We start from the raw sequence: 16,310 nt of genomic DNA, 5'->3' as shown, positions 1-16,310 counted from the left end.
CCTCGTATTTTGTTTTGATATTTGGTTTATTCATTTCAAATCAAGGGAATGCCTTGTTTCTCTGGTTTGGAGAGTACCTGGTGACGATGAACTGGTCGGTGCAATTGCTGGTGCCGGAGAGGGAGTTGGAAGAGGGGAAAAAATGTTTCTTTGGTTTAAAATGAAAAACAAAATATCAAACGAGGGTTTCTCTTATTTGTACTGAAAAAATCAAATATCAAAACAAAATACGAGGGTTGGAGCATACTTGGTGATAGTGAACTGGCTGGAGCAATTGTCTGTGTTAGAGATGGAGTTGGATCTAAGCTTGAGTGGAAGAGAGTAACGGGGGTCAGACACATTTTGAGGTTGAGGGGGCGGAGATATGGGAGCAAGGTTTTCGAACCGCTATTGACCCGGGCAATCAGACCATTTGGCCTGGGAACATCTAGGTAACGGGTTCCGTTTTATCCCAAACTCGGTATTTGGCCAAAAATCGTTGGAAAAGTCAACAAGCTGTTGACTCAAGCGGTCGAACTGTTGACCCATTCAACAAATTTTGACAATTTTTTATTTTTTATTTTATTTGTTAAAACGGGACATCCGTTCGCACCAAACGGTCAAACCATCAACCCAAAAATCGGTGGTCAAAACGGTTCCATTTCTGTATTGTTTTTTAAAACATTATATGGGAGAAAAGAAAGTTTGAACTCGTTTTGAGACTAACGGGATGAATTAACGACCGTCCCATTAGCCCCGCACGTAGGAACGCCCCCATCGCGTGTGACTAGACATGTGGTAGTCACATTGTGTGGGGCATTTGTGGGGCGGAGATGCGAACTCATCTATATATGGATGGGTTGGGTGCTGTTGTCTGTAGATTAAGGAATAGCATTAAATACATGAACCTTAAGGTTCAAGGACTTCAAATCTAAAGATGGGGATCACTCCGTTATATGAATTTGAAATAAAATCCGTATCGGCTCCGGCTGCAGACGCGAACCCGGTTAGGTTGTTTGGATGTACTGATAATGTATGTCCAAATTAAGGAATGGCAACGGGGTGGGGATCATATTCCTCGTCTCCGACTCCAATTATGAAATTGACCCGTCCTCGTCCTCGATCCCAGTTGGGATAAAATTTGTCCTCCATCCCTAATCCCTAATGGAGATAGAGTCTCTGCGAGGATCCGAATTCCTAAATTTTTTAAATAATAGTATTTATTTGAAAAATAATAATTAAAATAAATAAAAAAATTTAATTTATAAATAATTTTTTAAATATATTTTGATATACATATCGGGGAAGAGTGGGGACCTCAATCCCCATCCCCAACCCCGTCCCCATCCCCGATCCCATCGGGTTGGAGAAGTCGGGTCCCGTCGGGGATGGAGAAGGAAGTAGAGAATTTAAAAAAGAGAGAAGATCAAGAAGGAAGTAGAGAGACTTGATAGCAAGGTTTTCGATCTGTCGTTGACCCGGGCGATCGGAACATTCGGCCCAGGAACCATTTAGGCAACTGATTTTGTTTTACCCTAAACCCGATCTTTGGTCAAAACCATTGAAAAGATCAACAATCCGTTGACCCAGGCAATTGAACCGTCGACCTGTTGACCCATTCAATGGTTTTTGACCTTTTTTATTTTTTAATTTTTTTAATTTGTTTATTAGAACATACCATCCATTCAAATCGGATAATCCAACTGTCGACCGGAAATCAGTGGCCAAAAAGGTTCCATTTTTGGGTCATTTTTTATTGCTTGAGAGTTTTAGATAGAATGAATTTTGTTTTGGAGTTCACTCAATTACGGATTTAACCGAAGTTGGACTCTGGAGTCACGTCACTTTTGACAGTAATCTTGAGATGGCGTGGCCAAATCTAAGTAGAGGCCTACTAGAGGGTAGACATGTTCATGGGTCGGGTTTTCACTCTGTATTAACATATTTTTCTAAGGCCCGAGCCTGAGCCCGGTCCGACCATCGGGCCTACAACTTGGGCCCGAGCCCGGCCCTCATAAAAAGCCCAAAGCCTTGGGCCCGAGCCTAAAATTTAGCCCATATTGTTACTACTACTGAAGTGGCTGAATAGAGAGAGAGAGAGAGAGAGAGAGAGAGAGAAAGAGAGAGGGAGAAATTATAAAGAAAAGAATAAAAAATGTATATATTAAATTATAAATATATATTTTAATAAATATTATATTATTTATATATTTTATAAAATATATAATGCTGAGTCAGGCCGGGCCGGGCTCGAACTGGGCTTTTTTAACAAATCCCAAGCTCAGCCCGAAACATAATCAAGCTTACTGTGTTAGGCCCGAGGTCAAGCCCGCGGGCCTAATTACATGACCAAGCCTGACCGGAGTGCAAGCCAGGCCGGGCCGGGCCATCGGGCTACCCAGCCCATGAATCTTATTGACCGAAGGATCCACTAGATGCACCCTTCCTCTAGCAATAATTGGAAATGTAGGGAATTTGATGACAAAATTCATTCAAGAAGGGAGGATGCTGAATAGTAAGTTTTTTTTTTATTGGTAAATAAAGCTAAAAATACTGAATTGTAAATTAGAGCTCTCAAAATAGTGGGTATCCAAAAGGGAAATCACCTTATGATGGGGTACCGAAAGTGAATTTCGATGCTTTTTAGGTAGAAAATGGTAATTATGTAGTGCCATTGGATGTATTGCAAGGAGCAAGGAATAGTATGGGTAAAACCCTCCCTTAAAAGAGATTGAAACTAGTCCAATTGGTAATGGTTTGGATAAGATAGCCAGAACTTGGGCTACTCCTGAAGCCCACAAGATTGCTAGAGATAGTATATCTGTATAGGTACATAATTGAGGGGTTTCAAACATTGTGATGGTTGAAAAAGAAGTCGGTCCACCTTTGACAGTAATTCAAAAACACCGTGCTATACATGCTTTTTAAAACCGGAACTAAAAAATAAGGGACTGGTTAGGTAATTGATTCTGTTTTATCCCAGAATCGTTATTTCGCCAAAAACCGTTGATTTGGTCGGTAATTCGTTGATCTGCGTGGTTGAACCGTCTAATGGTTTGGTTATTTTTATTTTTTACTTTTTTTTTTATTTTTTTGTCAGAATGGGTAAGACCGTTTGACTAAGGAATCGGACCCCTGACCGGTTCGTTGTCCGATTTAATTTTAAAAACATTGGTACTATACACTAAATGAAAAATAAAAAATCTGAACTGAACTGAAAAACCGACCGAAACTGAACCAAAAATTCATTAACCAAATTGGTCGGTTTGATTTTAGTTCGGTATTTAAAAAACCGAAGGTATCAGTTTGGATTCGGTCAACCAAAATAAAAAACCGACGGTTAACCGAACCGACTAGTATACATATATTTATATATATTTTATATTTCTATACATTATAAATTAACAAATATGTATTTTATATATATATATATTTACAATATATAATATATTACTTATTATTTAAAATGTAATATTTTATATATTTCTAATTTTTAATATATATTTATATAATTTTCTATAATACATAATATAAATAATAAAAAACCGAAAAATTAACGAACCAAACTGATCGGCTTCGATTCGATTTCAATTACTAGTTTTCCGGTAAGCCGTAGAGATCTTATCCATTTGGGTGACCCCAACTTTTCAACAAATTTGATATTCATCTGCTGACTGGTGATGTTAAAAACACACGATGTATTCCATGGGGGTTTCAGGATTTTATATTCATAGCTGATGGTGCGCAATTCGGCGGGCCTTAGCTGTCAAAGATCTTGCCTCGGGCTAGAGCAAAAGGTGCCTGAAACGAAGGGGAAAGAGAGTAATCTTCGGGGAAGAACCCGGTGAGTATGCTCCGAAGCTCAAGTTAGTATTTCCTCAAAGGCAAGATGAAACCAGATGGCGCAAAGTTCACATACCTTGTTCTTGGGGGGTAGAGAGCCTTTTACAACCACTTCGCGCACTCACTCCTCTGCGCTTCTGCTAGTTCGGGTGTTATCACCTCTGCTGGGGCAGAACCACCACTGCTCTCTTTGTCGGAGCAGTCTCTGTAACTGGAAATGGCGGTGGCAGGTGGCCGTTGAAGTGCGGCTGTCAAGCGTCAGATCCCAAGTTAGTCAGGTGCGCCGCCCCCTTCGGTATCAGGTATGGTGCGGTTGTTCAGTTCGGCGTCCTGGAGGCGAAGTGCTGGAGTGGTGTGCGAGGTGAAGTCTTGAGTTCGAATAGAGGTTGTGGCCTGAACTGCTATGGGGCAGGCCAGTTTGGGTTGTTTCGTAAGGCTCGGGGTCTAAGGGAGAGCCCGGGCTCCTTGCGGGGAGTTCGGGCTCCTTGTAGGAAATTTGGACCGCTGGTTCCTCCCTTCGGAGCTCGCGCCTTGGGCGAACTATTTGCCTTTACCACGTGTTGAGTGGTTACGAGGTCGGGCCAAATCTTCCTTCATCAATAGCATATGACAGTAAATGAAGGTATCTCATATTAGTGTTAGATGTTATGATAGTGTATCATTCAAGAGAGAAGAGAAACAAAAGCTAAATTTATTAAACTGCATATAAGGATTCAACCACCAAACCAAGAAATCTTGAATCCAGTAGTCCACTTTCATAATTATCAGCACTATTTTATAGTCTATGTATATATAGGGAAGTTGTTGGGTGTATAGCGACACAAGACTTTGTAGCTGCAGTCTGCAGATATGTGTTTGGGACAAATGCAAAATACACACATTACAAATAAAAACCATTAGTCAAAAGTATTAACAATTAATTCCATGTGGGAGCCGTAATAGGTAGCCAGTCACCATTCATTCATGTTCTGCCCACTTTGTTACCAACAAAACTTTGGATGGATAACATGATATAATATCACCTATTACCTAGCTGGTATTGGTACAAAGGATTTCCACATTGCTAATTGCGAGTGTCAAATTATCTAGGATGGACCAAGGGTGATATAACAGATGAGGACATGGAAGTAATTAAGGACTACATAACACCACATCCAAAGCATTCAGAATAACAGAGGTGGACCTATAAATTCATCAAGGCTTGGTTTGGTTTGATTAAGAAAGTTTTTAAGGAATGTCAATTGGATTATTGTCACGCCTCCAATCAAGATTAGGCACGGGACAACGCCATATGCTAGTAAGGCTAGAGGTGTCAATTGGATTGGATAAATCCAATCCGGTTCAGTCCAATGTGAGTCCATTACAAATGGGCCTGGTTTAATCTCGTCCAATGAATATTTTGGATCGGTCCAGAGACTGTTCAATCTGTTTAAATTGCTGTTAATTTAGATTGATTTCAATTCTAATCTGTCCATTGACACCTATGTTCTTTTCTTCTATCAATGGATCAGATATTGGCTCAACCCAATGTAAATTCATTATGGAGGGACCAAGACCAATCCAATATGTCATATTGGTCCATCCAGTCTGTCCAAATTCAATGTCTTATTGGTCCATCCAATCCGTCCAAATGGATTTTAATTTGGGTGGAGTCTAATCCAAAACTGGTCCATTGACACCCCTAAGTAAGGTGACGGGATCTGCTCTTCACAAATGGGCACCTCACATGCACATCCACCGTGCATTGGGAACATCTCCCGTGAATAATAATAAATAAGTACGGGAGATGTTCCCAATGCATGATAGGATGTGCGTGTGAGGCACCAGGTGTGAGGAGCAGATCCGGTCGCCTAAGTAAGGCTTTACTTGCTCATAATTAAATCCAAAATTCTGATAACAACTTTAAATCATAAACTAAATATAAATTCACATAATCTCTAACAATTTGAGTTTTATTAAATGTCTAAGACTCAACTAATAAAGTCTACTATAAGTTCTAATGTAAAAAAAATGTACTAGCGCAATCTCTCTCTCTCTCTCTCTCACACACACACACACTCAAGCAATCCTAAATAATAGATATTCTTTTTCAGCATCCGAAAAGAAATAAAAGCGAGGGTAATGAGTACGATCCTCAATAAGTTACATTTCATCCCCCCAGTTGGACCAAGTATGCAGATGAAAATAATAATACTAATAACAATAAATAATTCATAAAATCCCCATATTATTCACAAGATAAGTTTCAAACCACTTAATCTGTCTTGGATAAGAGAAATTCACATACTAAAAAAATATCAAACTTTTTAACAGTTTACAAAAAAAATCATAAGAACAAGCCAGATGGAACACATGTTATGGACTGATGTTGATACATCCTAATTCAAATTTGGAGTCACATAACAATTTTACAAGAGTAGATTACGATCACTTTCACCCAGTGATAAGGGACCATATATATGCCCGGTGGTGAGGGCTCAAATTCAAAATGGACTAGTCCAAAATGCCATCGCATTCATCCCCAAGGGCAGGGTCCAAAGCATAGTTATGTATTATTGAATATCACATATACATCAATCCACACACGAGTCTCACAAAAATTTAACATAAGAATAATAATATAGCTAAATAAAAAATAGCAAATTCATTGATTCTTTTAAGGAATAACAAGGTATCAAATATGGTGTATCACAATATTAACAAAAAAATTCGCTTTATATTCCAAATTCATAAAATTAATATAACATAAACAAATACAAATGTATATAACCAATAAATCATTTGTTAGTTTAATTAAAATGACAAAGAAAAAGAAAAAAAAAAGAAAATAACTGAAAGAAGAAAAGTCACTTATGCAACACATTGAGCCCAAAGTACCAACACAAGTGAGTCATGATATATCTAAAAGCCTATAAATCAACGAATAATTGTCACCACCAATTTCAAAACTTATGTTGATAAATCCGGTGGCCTAAAATCAGCTGACCACTAAATTTTTTTCGAATTCTTAGATTTGGACATATTTAGGATATCAACCTTAAAAATTCGTAACTTTAGAACCAAAATATGGTCAAAAACGTCGCCAGAATGTTGATTTTCAAGGGCCTAAAGTCGGCTCACATCCTATGTATTTCAATCCAAAATTTAACCTAGCTTTCCTTCCAAAAATCCAAAAGACACAAGGTTGAATTCGTTGAGTTCCTAAGGTCAAGAGGTCTCTAGTAAAACTACTTTCCTTGTTGGAGATTGGCCAAAAATGGATGTCTAGCAAAAATCCTAATTTTACGCTTAATACACAAGAAAACGTAAAACAAAAATCAAATGAAGAAAAAGACTTACCTAAAGAGCGGTTTCGTGCCAAAAATCACTATGATAAATCCACAAATTAATTCTCCAATGATGGATTGTCTTCACATTCTCTTAAGTCTGAAAAGAAAAAAAAAGAAAGAAAGAGTTCTTGCATTAACTAAAGAAATTAGGTTTTCTTTTCTAAACACATTTTTTCTTTTTGCTAAAAAGTCCCCCCTTAAAAGGAAATTTCAAACAGCCGCCTCCTACAACACCTACTCTCCCATTATTAACCTTATAGGTTTTTTTTAGGTATTAAATCCATAGCCCAAACACCACAGCCGTTAATTAAATTCTTTAACCTTTGAAAATGATACCTATAACACCCATTACCTTAGTCTAATACCAAATGATCAATGCAAATTTGATCAGTTTTTTAGTTGTGTTACTCATAGGATCGATCAGCCTTCTATTAATATTGCAAATGATATTGCTATCCATATTATGTAACTAGCGGTGACTCATGCAATGCACAGACTTTGTTAAGCGAAAGCTAAACAATAAAAACACATAAGAGTATACAATTGTTATATTTTAATTTTTTAAATAATTAATAACTATTTATATTTTATATACTACTTATAATAACATTTTTACAATACAAAAATAACAATAATTAATTTTAACAAAGATTGTTCATCAAACAAATGAAACTAACTAACTTGACCCAACTCAACCCGATTTTGTTGGTTTTCTAGTATTTCCAATCATCTTTGGTTTAACAATTTCCCAACCCAATTAGGTTGGGTCAATTTTGGTTTGGCCATTTGTAAACCGAATCGATCTGGGAAAGTAGAAAAGTTTCCATATTTCTTAGTCTAGCCAAAATATTGTACATTGTAAATTTAATTTTTAATTTAACTTTTAATAATACCAATGTAAATTTTTTAAATTTAAATTTAATTTTAAGTTTCAACCTAAATAGGTCAGTTTTCACTAATGATCACTTGGATTTGGGTGACTAGCTCCCCAACATGACTAGGTTGATTTGGATGGCCAAAAAAGCTTGCAACCATACCGAACCAACCCGTGAATACCCATAATTTTCAGCTAAATTAGTAGTCTAATTTCTAATAAATAATAATAGTTTAATCTCTAATAATTATTGAAAATTTATAGAAAAAATACACAATTATTGAAAATAAATTTATAATAAAAATACAATAATTACAATATTGCTTACCATTCGGTTAACAATAAATACTGAAAATATATTAAAAATACAATAAATACTGAAAATATATTAAAAATACAATGAATACTGAAAATATATTAAATTGGTCAATAAATAGCGTAATCTCAAATAATAGTTTAATCTCTAATAAATATTAATCAATAAATACAATAAATTAAATTTAAAGTGTTAAACAAGAGTAGTTTAATTTACAATAATTATTGAAAATTTTATGTTAAATAACAAAAAATAGATTTATACATAACTATTGAAAATATATTTATCACAAAAATACAAAAAAAAATAATTACTAAAAATAAAATAAATATTAATTTTAGTATATATAAATTTATAATAAATGTAGTTTAAGATTCTAAAATTATTATTAATAAATATTCATTTTTGAAAGTTATTTTCTACAATTGTTAATTGGTGTAAGTGAAATTAGTTGTTTACAATATTGTTTAGTTATTTAAATAATATCATTAATGAATTTTTAAAATATTAATTACTTATTGAATTTAATATTTTGTAAAACTATAATTTATACTATTATTACAAAATTTCGTTAATAATTTTTTAAACTATTAAATTATTATACATTTGAAAATTGAAATTTCTTCTTCTTCTTCTTCTTCTTCTTCTTATTATTATTATTATTATTTTTTTTTTCTTTTAGAAAAATTTTTAATTTATTACATAATTTGGTTATTTTAACTATTTAAAATTTAGTTATGTTAAATATTTTTTTATTTAAAATATTTAGTTATTTAAATAATATGTAAAATATTTAAATTTTTTATTTGGATTTTATTTTCTTACGTTATTACATAATATTAAATATTTTTTATATAATTATTTAGTTATTTTTAATATTTTGTTTTTAAATATATATTTTTTGAAATATTTAAATAATATTTTATTTATAACATTAATTTTATTATTTGAATAATATTTAATCCATTAAATTATTATTTATATTATTAGTACATAATTTCGTGGTGAATTTTGAAAAACATAGAATTATTAATAATAAGAGTATTGTTAAATCTATTATAATTATTTTTGTGTTTTCATAAAAATTTTAAAATTATTATATATTTTCTATAATATTTAAATAATTATTAAATTTTTAATTCAAACTTTCTTTAGATAGATATGTTTTTTTATGGAAACAAAGCTTTTATAACGTTGGAAAGTTTTTTACAAAAGGATCAGCAATAAACTCAAGTAAGGAAGACCACGTAAAGAATCTATTGGCTTTCTTTAGATAAATATAGATAAAAAGTGGGGGAGAGGATAAATAGCAATTAGAGATAATTTAGGAGAGAAACTCTTTACTAAACTAGAGAAAATTTAGAAGATATATAAGAATTAAAGATAACTTAGGAAAAAGTGGGGGATAGTGGTGTCACTTGGCTAGACATTAGAAAAGCACATCCTTCTTTCTTTATCTACTAGAAATGACACCCATACTAAGTACTGGACCATTAATATGAATTATTTCAATTTTTTAAATTATTTATATTGGACATTTAGGTTAAGATTTTTATTTGATTTAAGAGACTTACCATGTTTTATATATAAATGGTGTACCCCATACTAAGTAAGGGGCAACTAAAATATCATTTAATTTGAAATTTACTAAATTAGAGATAATTTAGAAGGTAAACAATAATTAAGGATAACTTAGGAAAAAGTGGTGCCAATTGGTTAGACATTGGAAAAGCACATCCTTCTTTCTTTATCTATTGGTTCATTAGTTGTTAAATAGGAGATTATTTAGGTGGAAAAGGTAGTTTAGGAGAAATCTTAGGAGATGAGATTATTTAGGTATATGTTTGGCTAAGAAAACGGTGCCGCTGATGTGTGGGTTGGAAGCACAATTTTCTGAGAAAACGGTGCTTTTTTTTTTTGTTTGGAATCATTGCTATCAGGTAGGACGTTTCTTGGAGCAACAACAATTTTTTTCTTTGGTACCAATGCTCCGGAAAACGTTTTCAGCATTGGTACCCATTAGTTAGTGCCACATCACTGCCTAGTTGGCAGTAACGAGCTATCACTCCTGGAAACTCCAAGCCATGCCTTCCCGATTTCCGAGGTGTGGCTTAGAGCATCATTTTTTTTGGAAAAACGGTTTCAAACAAATGCCCATTTTCTGGAGCACCATTTTTTCCAATGTGGTGCTAATGTGGCATTGTTGTTTAGAGCAACGACAACGATGCCAAACAGACGCTAGGTTGTTGGGAATGTGTGGGAGAGAGAGAGGAGTGGGCGTGAAAGAGAACTTGGGGAAAAATATGGTTAATTAATAGCAATAATCTAGAAATTATTAGAGATTTTAGGAGAGAGGAGCAAGAGAAGGAGATATTTTGGATTCTATGCGTAGCTCTCTCTATATTAAATTATGCATGATTTTCTCTCAATAGGAACAGAAAATCACGATGCCTTTAGGTCACGTTAGTTGGCATAAAGACTCTCTTGCCACTTGGCCTATTGAGAGGGAAGGGGAGGAAAGAGAGAGAGTGAATGAGAGAGGTGGAATATAGTATATAGATACTGCTGTTAGGAAACAGAAAATCACTTGGGACCTAATTGCTTTATAATTAATTTTAGCTAAATGCTGTTCATCAAATTGATGGATAATTTAGGAGAGAAACTTTCTAGTAAATTAGACATAGATAGATATAGATAAAAAGTGGGAGAGATGATGAGTAGGAATTAAAGATAATTTATGAAAAAACTCTCTAGTAAATTAAAAATAATTTAAGGGTAACTTTAGAAGAGAGGTTTTAAGTAATTTTTTATGAAAAAGGAGAACACTCTTATTGTTGTTTAAAAAATGACATAAAATTAAAAAAATTAAAAAACAAGAAAATTCGTAGCCTTCTTTTAATACCAAGGGTATGAAGTCCAACTCATCATGCATCCTTGCGTGCGGACTCGCATCCTTGGTTCATGGGAAGCGTGAACTGGCCACTAAACCCAAATTTTGGACTTCATCTCTCCTTCCACCGTCTCTCAGCATGATGTAATCAGACCACGGAGTCACGGACGATGTTTTGACGTTAAAAATCAACCAACGACCGGCAACAATCGTTGAGCGGTAAGTTTATCTCTTATTCTCTTCCTCCTCCTCTCTTTATTCCTCCTCCATTTTTCTTCCTCCCCCCGTCGGTAAGGTTAGGGTTTTGATGAGAGAGCATGGGAGGGGCATTAAAAATCAACAGACGTCAACTGAAATCTATTACTACAAACAAAGGTTTCGCTGGTGGTTTTGTAACTGGGTAAGGCTAGGGTTTTGATGAGAGAGGATGGTAAGGGTGTTAAAAATCAACGGATGTCAGCTGAAATCTGAAATTTATACTACAAACAAAGAAAAGAAGAAGAAGAAGAAGAAGAATGAAGAGGGGAGGAAGAGAATAAAAGATAAACTTACCGCTCGCCATTGGTTGCCAGTCGCCGGTTGATTTTTAACGTCAAAATATCGCCGGTGGTCTGATTACATCATGCTAAGAGACAATGGGAGGAGAGATGGAACGAAAGAGTTGAAGTCCAAAATTTGGGTTTAATGGTTGGTTCAGCCATCGTTAACAGCACAATCCCGTTAAATATATGTTAATTGACTTAGGTGATGTGTTTGTTTTTCATTTGCAGGATTCACACGATGCGAACTCCTTGCGTGCAAGTCTCTTTTCTCTTTCACCACTCTCATACTTACACAACTTTCGAAAACAATTAGAAAGTAGAAATCCATTGGATCTTCTTCATAGAATTAGAATGGGCACTGTGAACCAAAATTAGGTTCGTTTCATAACAACAGGACGAGAAACAGGAACAGGATTGTTTGGTACAACTTACACCAAAATCAGCATTATTGGATACTTATAGCATACGAAGGAATGATTAGATCATCCAAAATGTTCATCAAGTAGAGAGCACCCTCTGGATCGCCTTATCATAGCTTTATTTTTCACCTTCTAGAATCCGGATAAACTGCAATTGATGGCTGTATTATGGGCTGATTAACCAATGTGCACATCGGCCGCAAAAAGTATCCCCACAATCACTCCGGTTGTGTTAGGTATCAATGGCTATGGGTGAGCAAATTCAGATGCTGCATGAATAAATGTAGTGGCTAGTTTAAATCAAACTGGATATCCTGCCCACCATATTCCACCTGTCTTGAATTGCATTTGTAGCCACACATCTTATACTGTGAGATGTGTGTGGCTGCAACGTACTGTGCGTAAGAGGTAGGATGCGGGTAGATAAAGTGAATAGAAAATCTGGATTCTATTGTAACTTATAAATTATCGTCTAAGTATATTGGATAGAATTTTGTATTAATAAATGCTTTCATAGCTCAGTTGGTTAGAGCACCCGTTTAGTAAGCGGGAGGTCTTGAGTTCAAATCTCAATGAAAGCAAAAACTTATTTTTCGTTTAACAATTTTTCATCTCTGTCTAACCCACAGTGTCCCACAATGCATCTCAGATGTGAACTCATCTCTGTCTTGAGTTCAAATCTCAATGAAAGCAAAAACTTATTGACGTTTAACAATTTTTCATCTCTGTCTAACCCACAGTGTCCCACAATGCATCTCAGATGTGAACTCATCTCTGTCTTGAGTTCAAATCTCAATGAAAGCAAAAACTTATTTTACGTTTAACAATTTTTCATCTCTGTCTAACCCACAGTGTCCCACAATGCATCTCAGATGTGAACTCATCTCTATCTTGAGTTCATATCTCAATGAAAGCAAAAACTTATTTACGTTTAACAATTTTTCATCTCTGTCTAACCCACAGTGTCCCACAATGCATCTCAGATGTGAACTCATCTCTTACTCTGCTTCTTATTATTAAGGAGACATGACAGATACGAAGATGGATCAGGCCGACGGCGAATCAATCAAGTACAGACTATCAAACCACGGACTTCAAAAGACTGGACCCTTCAGTGGGATGTTTTTGGGCTGAACAAGCTACACCGAAAGATGTTGGGCGTGGTTTGAAGATTTAATATATCCAACCTAATCCCATCTAAAAATAGTATAATGATAATTGTGATACATAGTAACACTATAATGCCATTGCTTTATTTATTTATTTTCAGTTTTTTAACTCATGGCGCTACACAACCATTGGGGGGGCATCTCCCTACCCATAACTCCCCAAAACCAAAAGCGCTACGTGAGTGTGGATTAACCTAAGTTTAGGGCGTGAATGTTATCTGAATTCTAGTACAGAGCATGATTCGACCAAACCACAATTGTATGTATGGATGTGGGTCACCCCATTCCAATCCGGTTAATACCCTAATTTGTATGTATGTGCATGCCTTTTAAAATAAACTTATTTCATATTTCCATTGAAGGCTCTAAGTTCAAGTCTGATTGAGTTATTCTTAATTCAATTTTATATGTACCAAGTTATTTTCTTTAAGGTTTTTAAAACTGAATCAGAAAATAAATCAGTTAGGGGTTTAGTTTTTGAGTCGAATGGTTCGATCATTCAAATCGAATGGATGACCCGTTTTGAAAAATAAAATTAAAAAAAAAAGTCAAAACCGTTAGACGGTTCGAACAATTTGACCACTTGAATCAACATTTTGTTGATCAAAACAACGGTTTTTGACAAAATAACAATTCTGGAATAAAACGGAATTGATCACCTAACTAATTCCTGATTTTTCCAGTCTGACCATCCGGTCCAATTATGTTTTTAAAACCATGGTTTTCTCATTTAAGAGCAAAAGATTCATTCAATTCCAAACAACTAAAGGTGTCGGTACAAACCACAGTCAGAGGAGATAATAGAGCAAAGAAAGTGAGGAGTTGTTGATAATGAGGGAAGGAGGTTCAGTAGTCACCTCGAATATATATAAGAATTTGAATTGAACAACAGTCTCAGTTTTAGACTAGTCTTAGTGTTAGCATCACACTCGAGACAGAGATGGGAGATCCCCATACTTCTCACTTAGACCTGTTAATGGGCCAGGCCAGGCTGGGCTTTCACTCTGCATTAACAGATTTTTTTAAGGTCTGAGCCCAAGCCTGGCCCGACCATCGGACCTACAACTTGGGCCCGGGCCCGGCCCTCATAAAAAGCCCAAAGCCTGGGGCCCGAGCCCGAAGTCTAGCTCATGCCACTGCTATTGCTGAAGTGGCTGAAAAGGGAGAGAGAGAGAGTGAAATTATAAAGAAAAAATAAAAAATGTATATATTAAATTATTAATATATATATACTCTAATAAATATTATATATTTTATAAAATATATAATGCTGAATCAGGCCGAATCAGACTTTTTTTACAAATTCCGAGCCTGACCAAAAATATAATCGGACTTACTATTTTGAGATCGAAATTAGGCCCATGGATTTAATTACATGTTCAAACCCGACCAAGGTGCAAACCGAACCCAGGCCCGACGGCTACCCGTTCCATAAACAGGTCTATTCTCACCATGAATTAGAAGATCTTAACGCCGCTACTTGAATCTCCTCAGCAATAGAAAGTAGAAACTAAGAAGGTGGACTTCCATTTATTTATCATAATTATTCAATGGATAAAGTATCAACTCAATACTCATATTCAAACATTAACAATAGGATCAGACTTGAAATAGGCACAACTAGCTTTATACGGACAACGTGCGTCATGCAATATAAATCTCAGTGTTAGGCGCCACGTGGTCAAAGTGTCCAATGGCCGACGCTGAGAAAGATGATAATTAAAAAGAAAAAAGAAAAAAAAGGACGCATTTGGCATGCAATGCAATTTTAGTGTGAATGCATGTGGCATGTAATATTGTCAGAGACGTACGATGATGAGCAGCAGCATATACATAATACATCCATCCCCATTAGCACTTAGCAGCCAATCTGTTGTCAAAATGTCTCCCTACTGTTCATTCTTTAATTTATTCCAGCTTCATCTTTTTGTGAAGTATATCCATTGGATTTTCTTCACATCATCACATGAAATTCAATTGCCACAAGAGTTTCAATCGGATAAATTTACTACGTTCAGAGGCTGAAGAACCTTTTCTTGTTCATGTATATTTGTCTTCTTGCTTTTATTTGTTTCTTTTTCTTTCTATTTTTTTCCCTTATTAAAAGCTATTTTGTCCCAACGCGAGAATAAAGAAGAATCAGCTTAGATTGCAAGATAGTGAGATCCTTCAAGTTTTGAAATTGAGGTGGGAGGTCTGATGCGGTGTAAAACTGAAAATACTTGTTTTTTTTTTTCACGTGGAAATACATCGAGTCCAGAAGCAAAATGGTATTGGGGATTCGGTGAATTTTAAGGAGAGCCTTAATTTATGCTTGTTACGATATGTAAGTGGAGCCCAATATAAATTTAGGTGTTTGAAATATATATATATATATATATATATATATATATATATAAGCAGGAGGCATACAACATTAAAGAGATATCATGTCAAAAGAATAGCATAAGGTCTTCGATCCAAAACAAGAAATATCACAAAGTAATGGCCTTTTGAACGGCCTGAATTCTTTCTAGTGAACATGATTACCTTGAGAAATTCTTTAAACTGCTAAAAGTAATGATGTATAGTCTCGTTTTACGTCTACCATTTCAATTTGCCAAAAAAGACCTTGATATAAGTGGTATCTCCAAAAAGGAAATTCAAGAATTAAAACCCAAAATTCTAACTTGATCTTGATCCTAAATCAGAACTCGGAATTGATGTATAAGCAATAGAATTCCAATAAAAGAAAACTTAATTCAAATTTCAAAAATCCTAGAAAGCATATTTTCCAGTCGACTTAATTCACTTAGACCAAGCAATAGGAGAGTGCATCCAATTAACACTAAGATTTACTAAAAAGTGATAAACCCTAGAAATCTCTAGATTCTTTATTAGGAATGGCAACAGGGTGGGGATCATATTCCTCATCCCTAACCCTAATTCTGAAATAAATCCCTGTTCCTG

At 34.9% G+C, this 16,310-nt stretch overlaps 1 non-coding gene across 1 annotated transcript; it reads left to right on the top strand.

Moving 5' to 3' along the window:
• Positions 1-12,699: 12,699 nt before the first annotated feature.
• On the top strand, positions 12,700-12,773 carry TRNAT-AGU (transfer RNA threonine (anticodon AGU)). Its single transcript has one exon. It is a non-coding gene; the product is annotated as a tRNA-Thr (tRNA).
• The last annotated feature ends 3,537 nt before the right edge of the window (positions 12,774-16,310 follow it).

Source organism: Nelumbo nucifera, chromosome 4, assembly GCF_055504915.1.
Source record: "Nelumbo nucifera cultivar China Antique chromosome 4, China Antique-T2T, whole genome shotgun sequence".
NCBI lineage: Eukaryota > Viridiplantae > Streptophyta > Magnoliopsida > Proteales > Nelumbonaceae > Nelumbo > Nelumbo nucifera.
The sequence above is the reverse complement of the archived record's forward strand: the minus strand, read 5'-3'. Positions and strand labels throughout refer to the sequence as shown.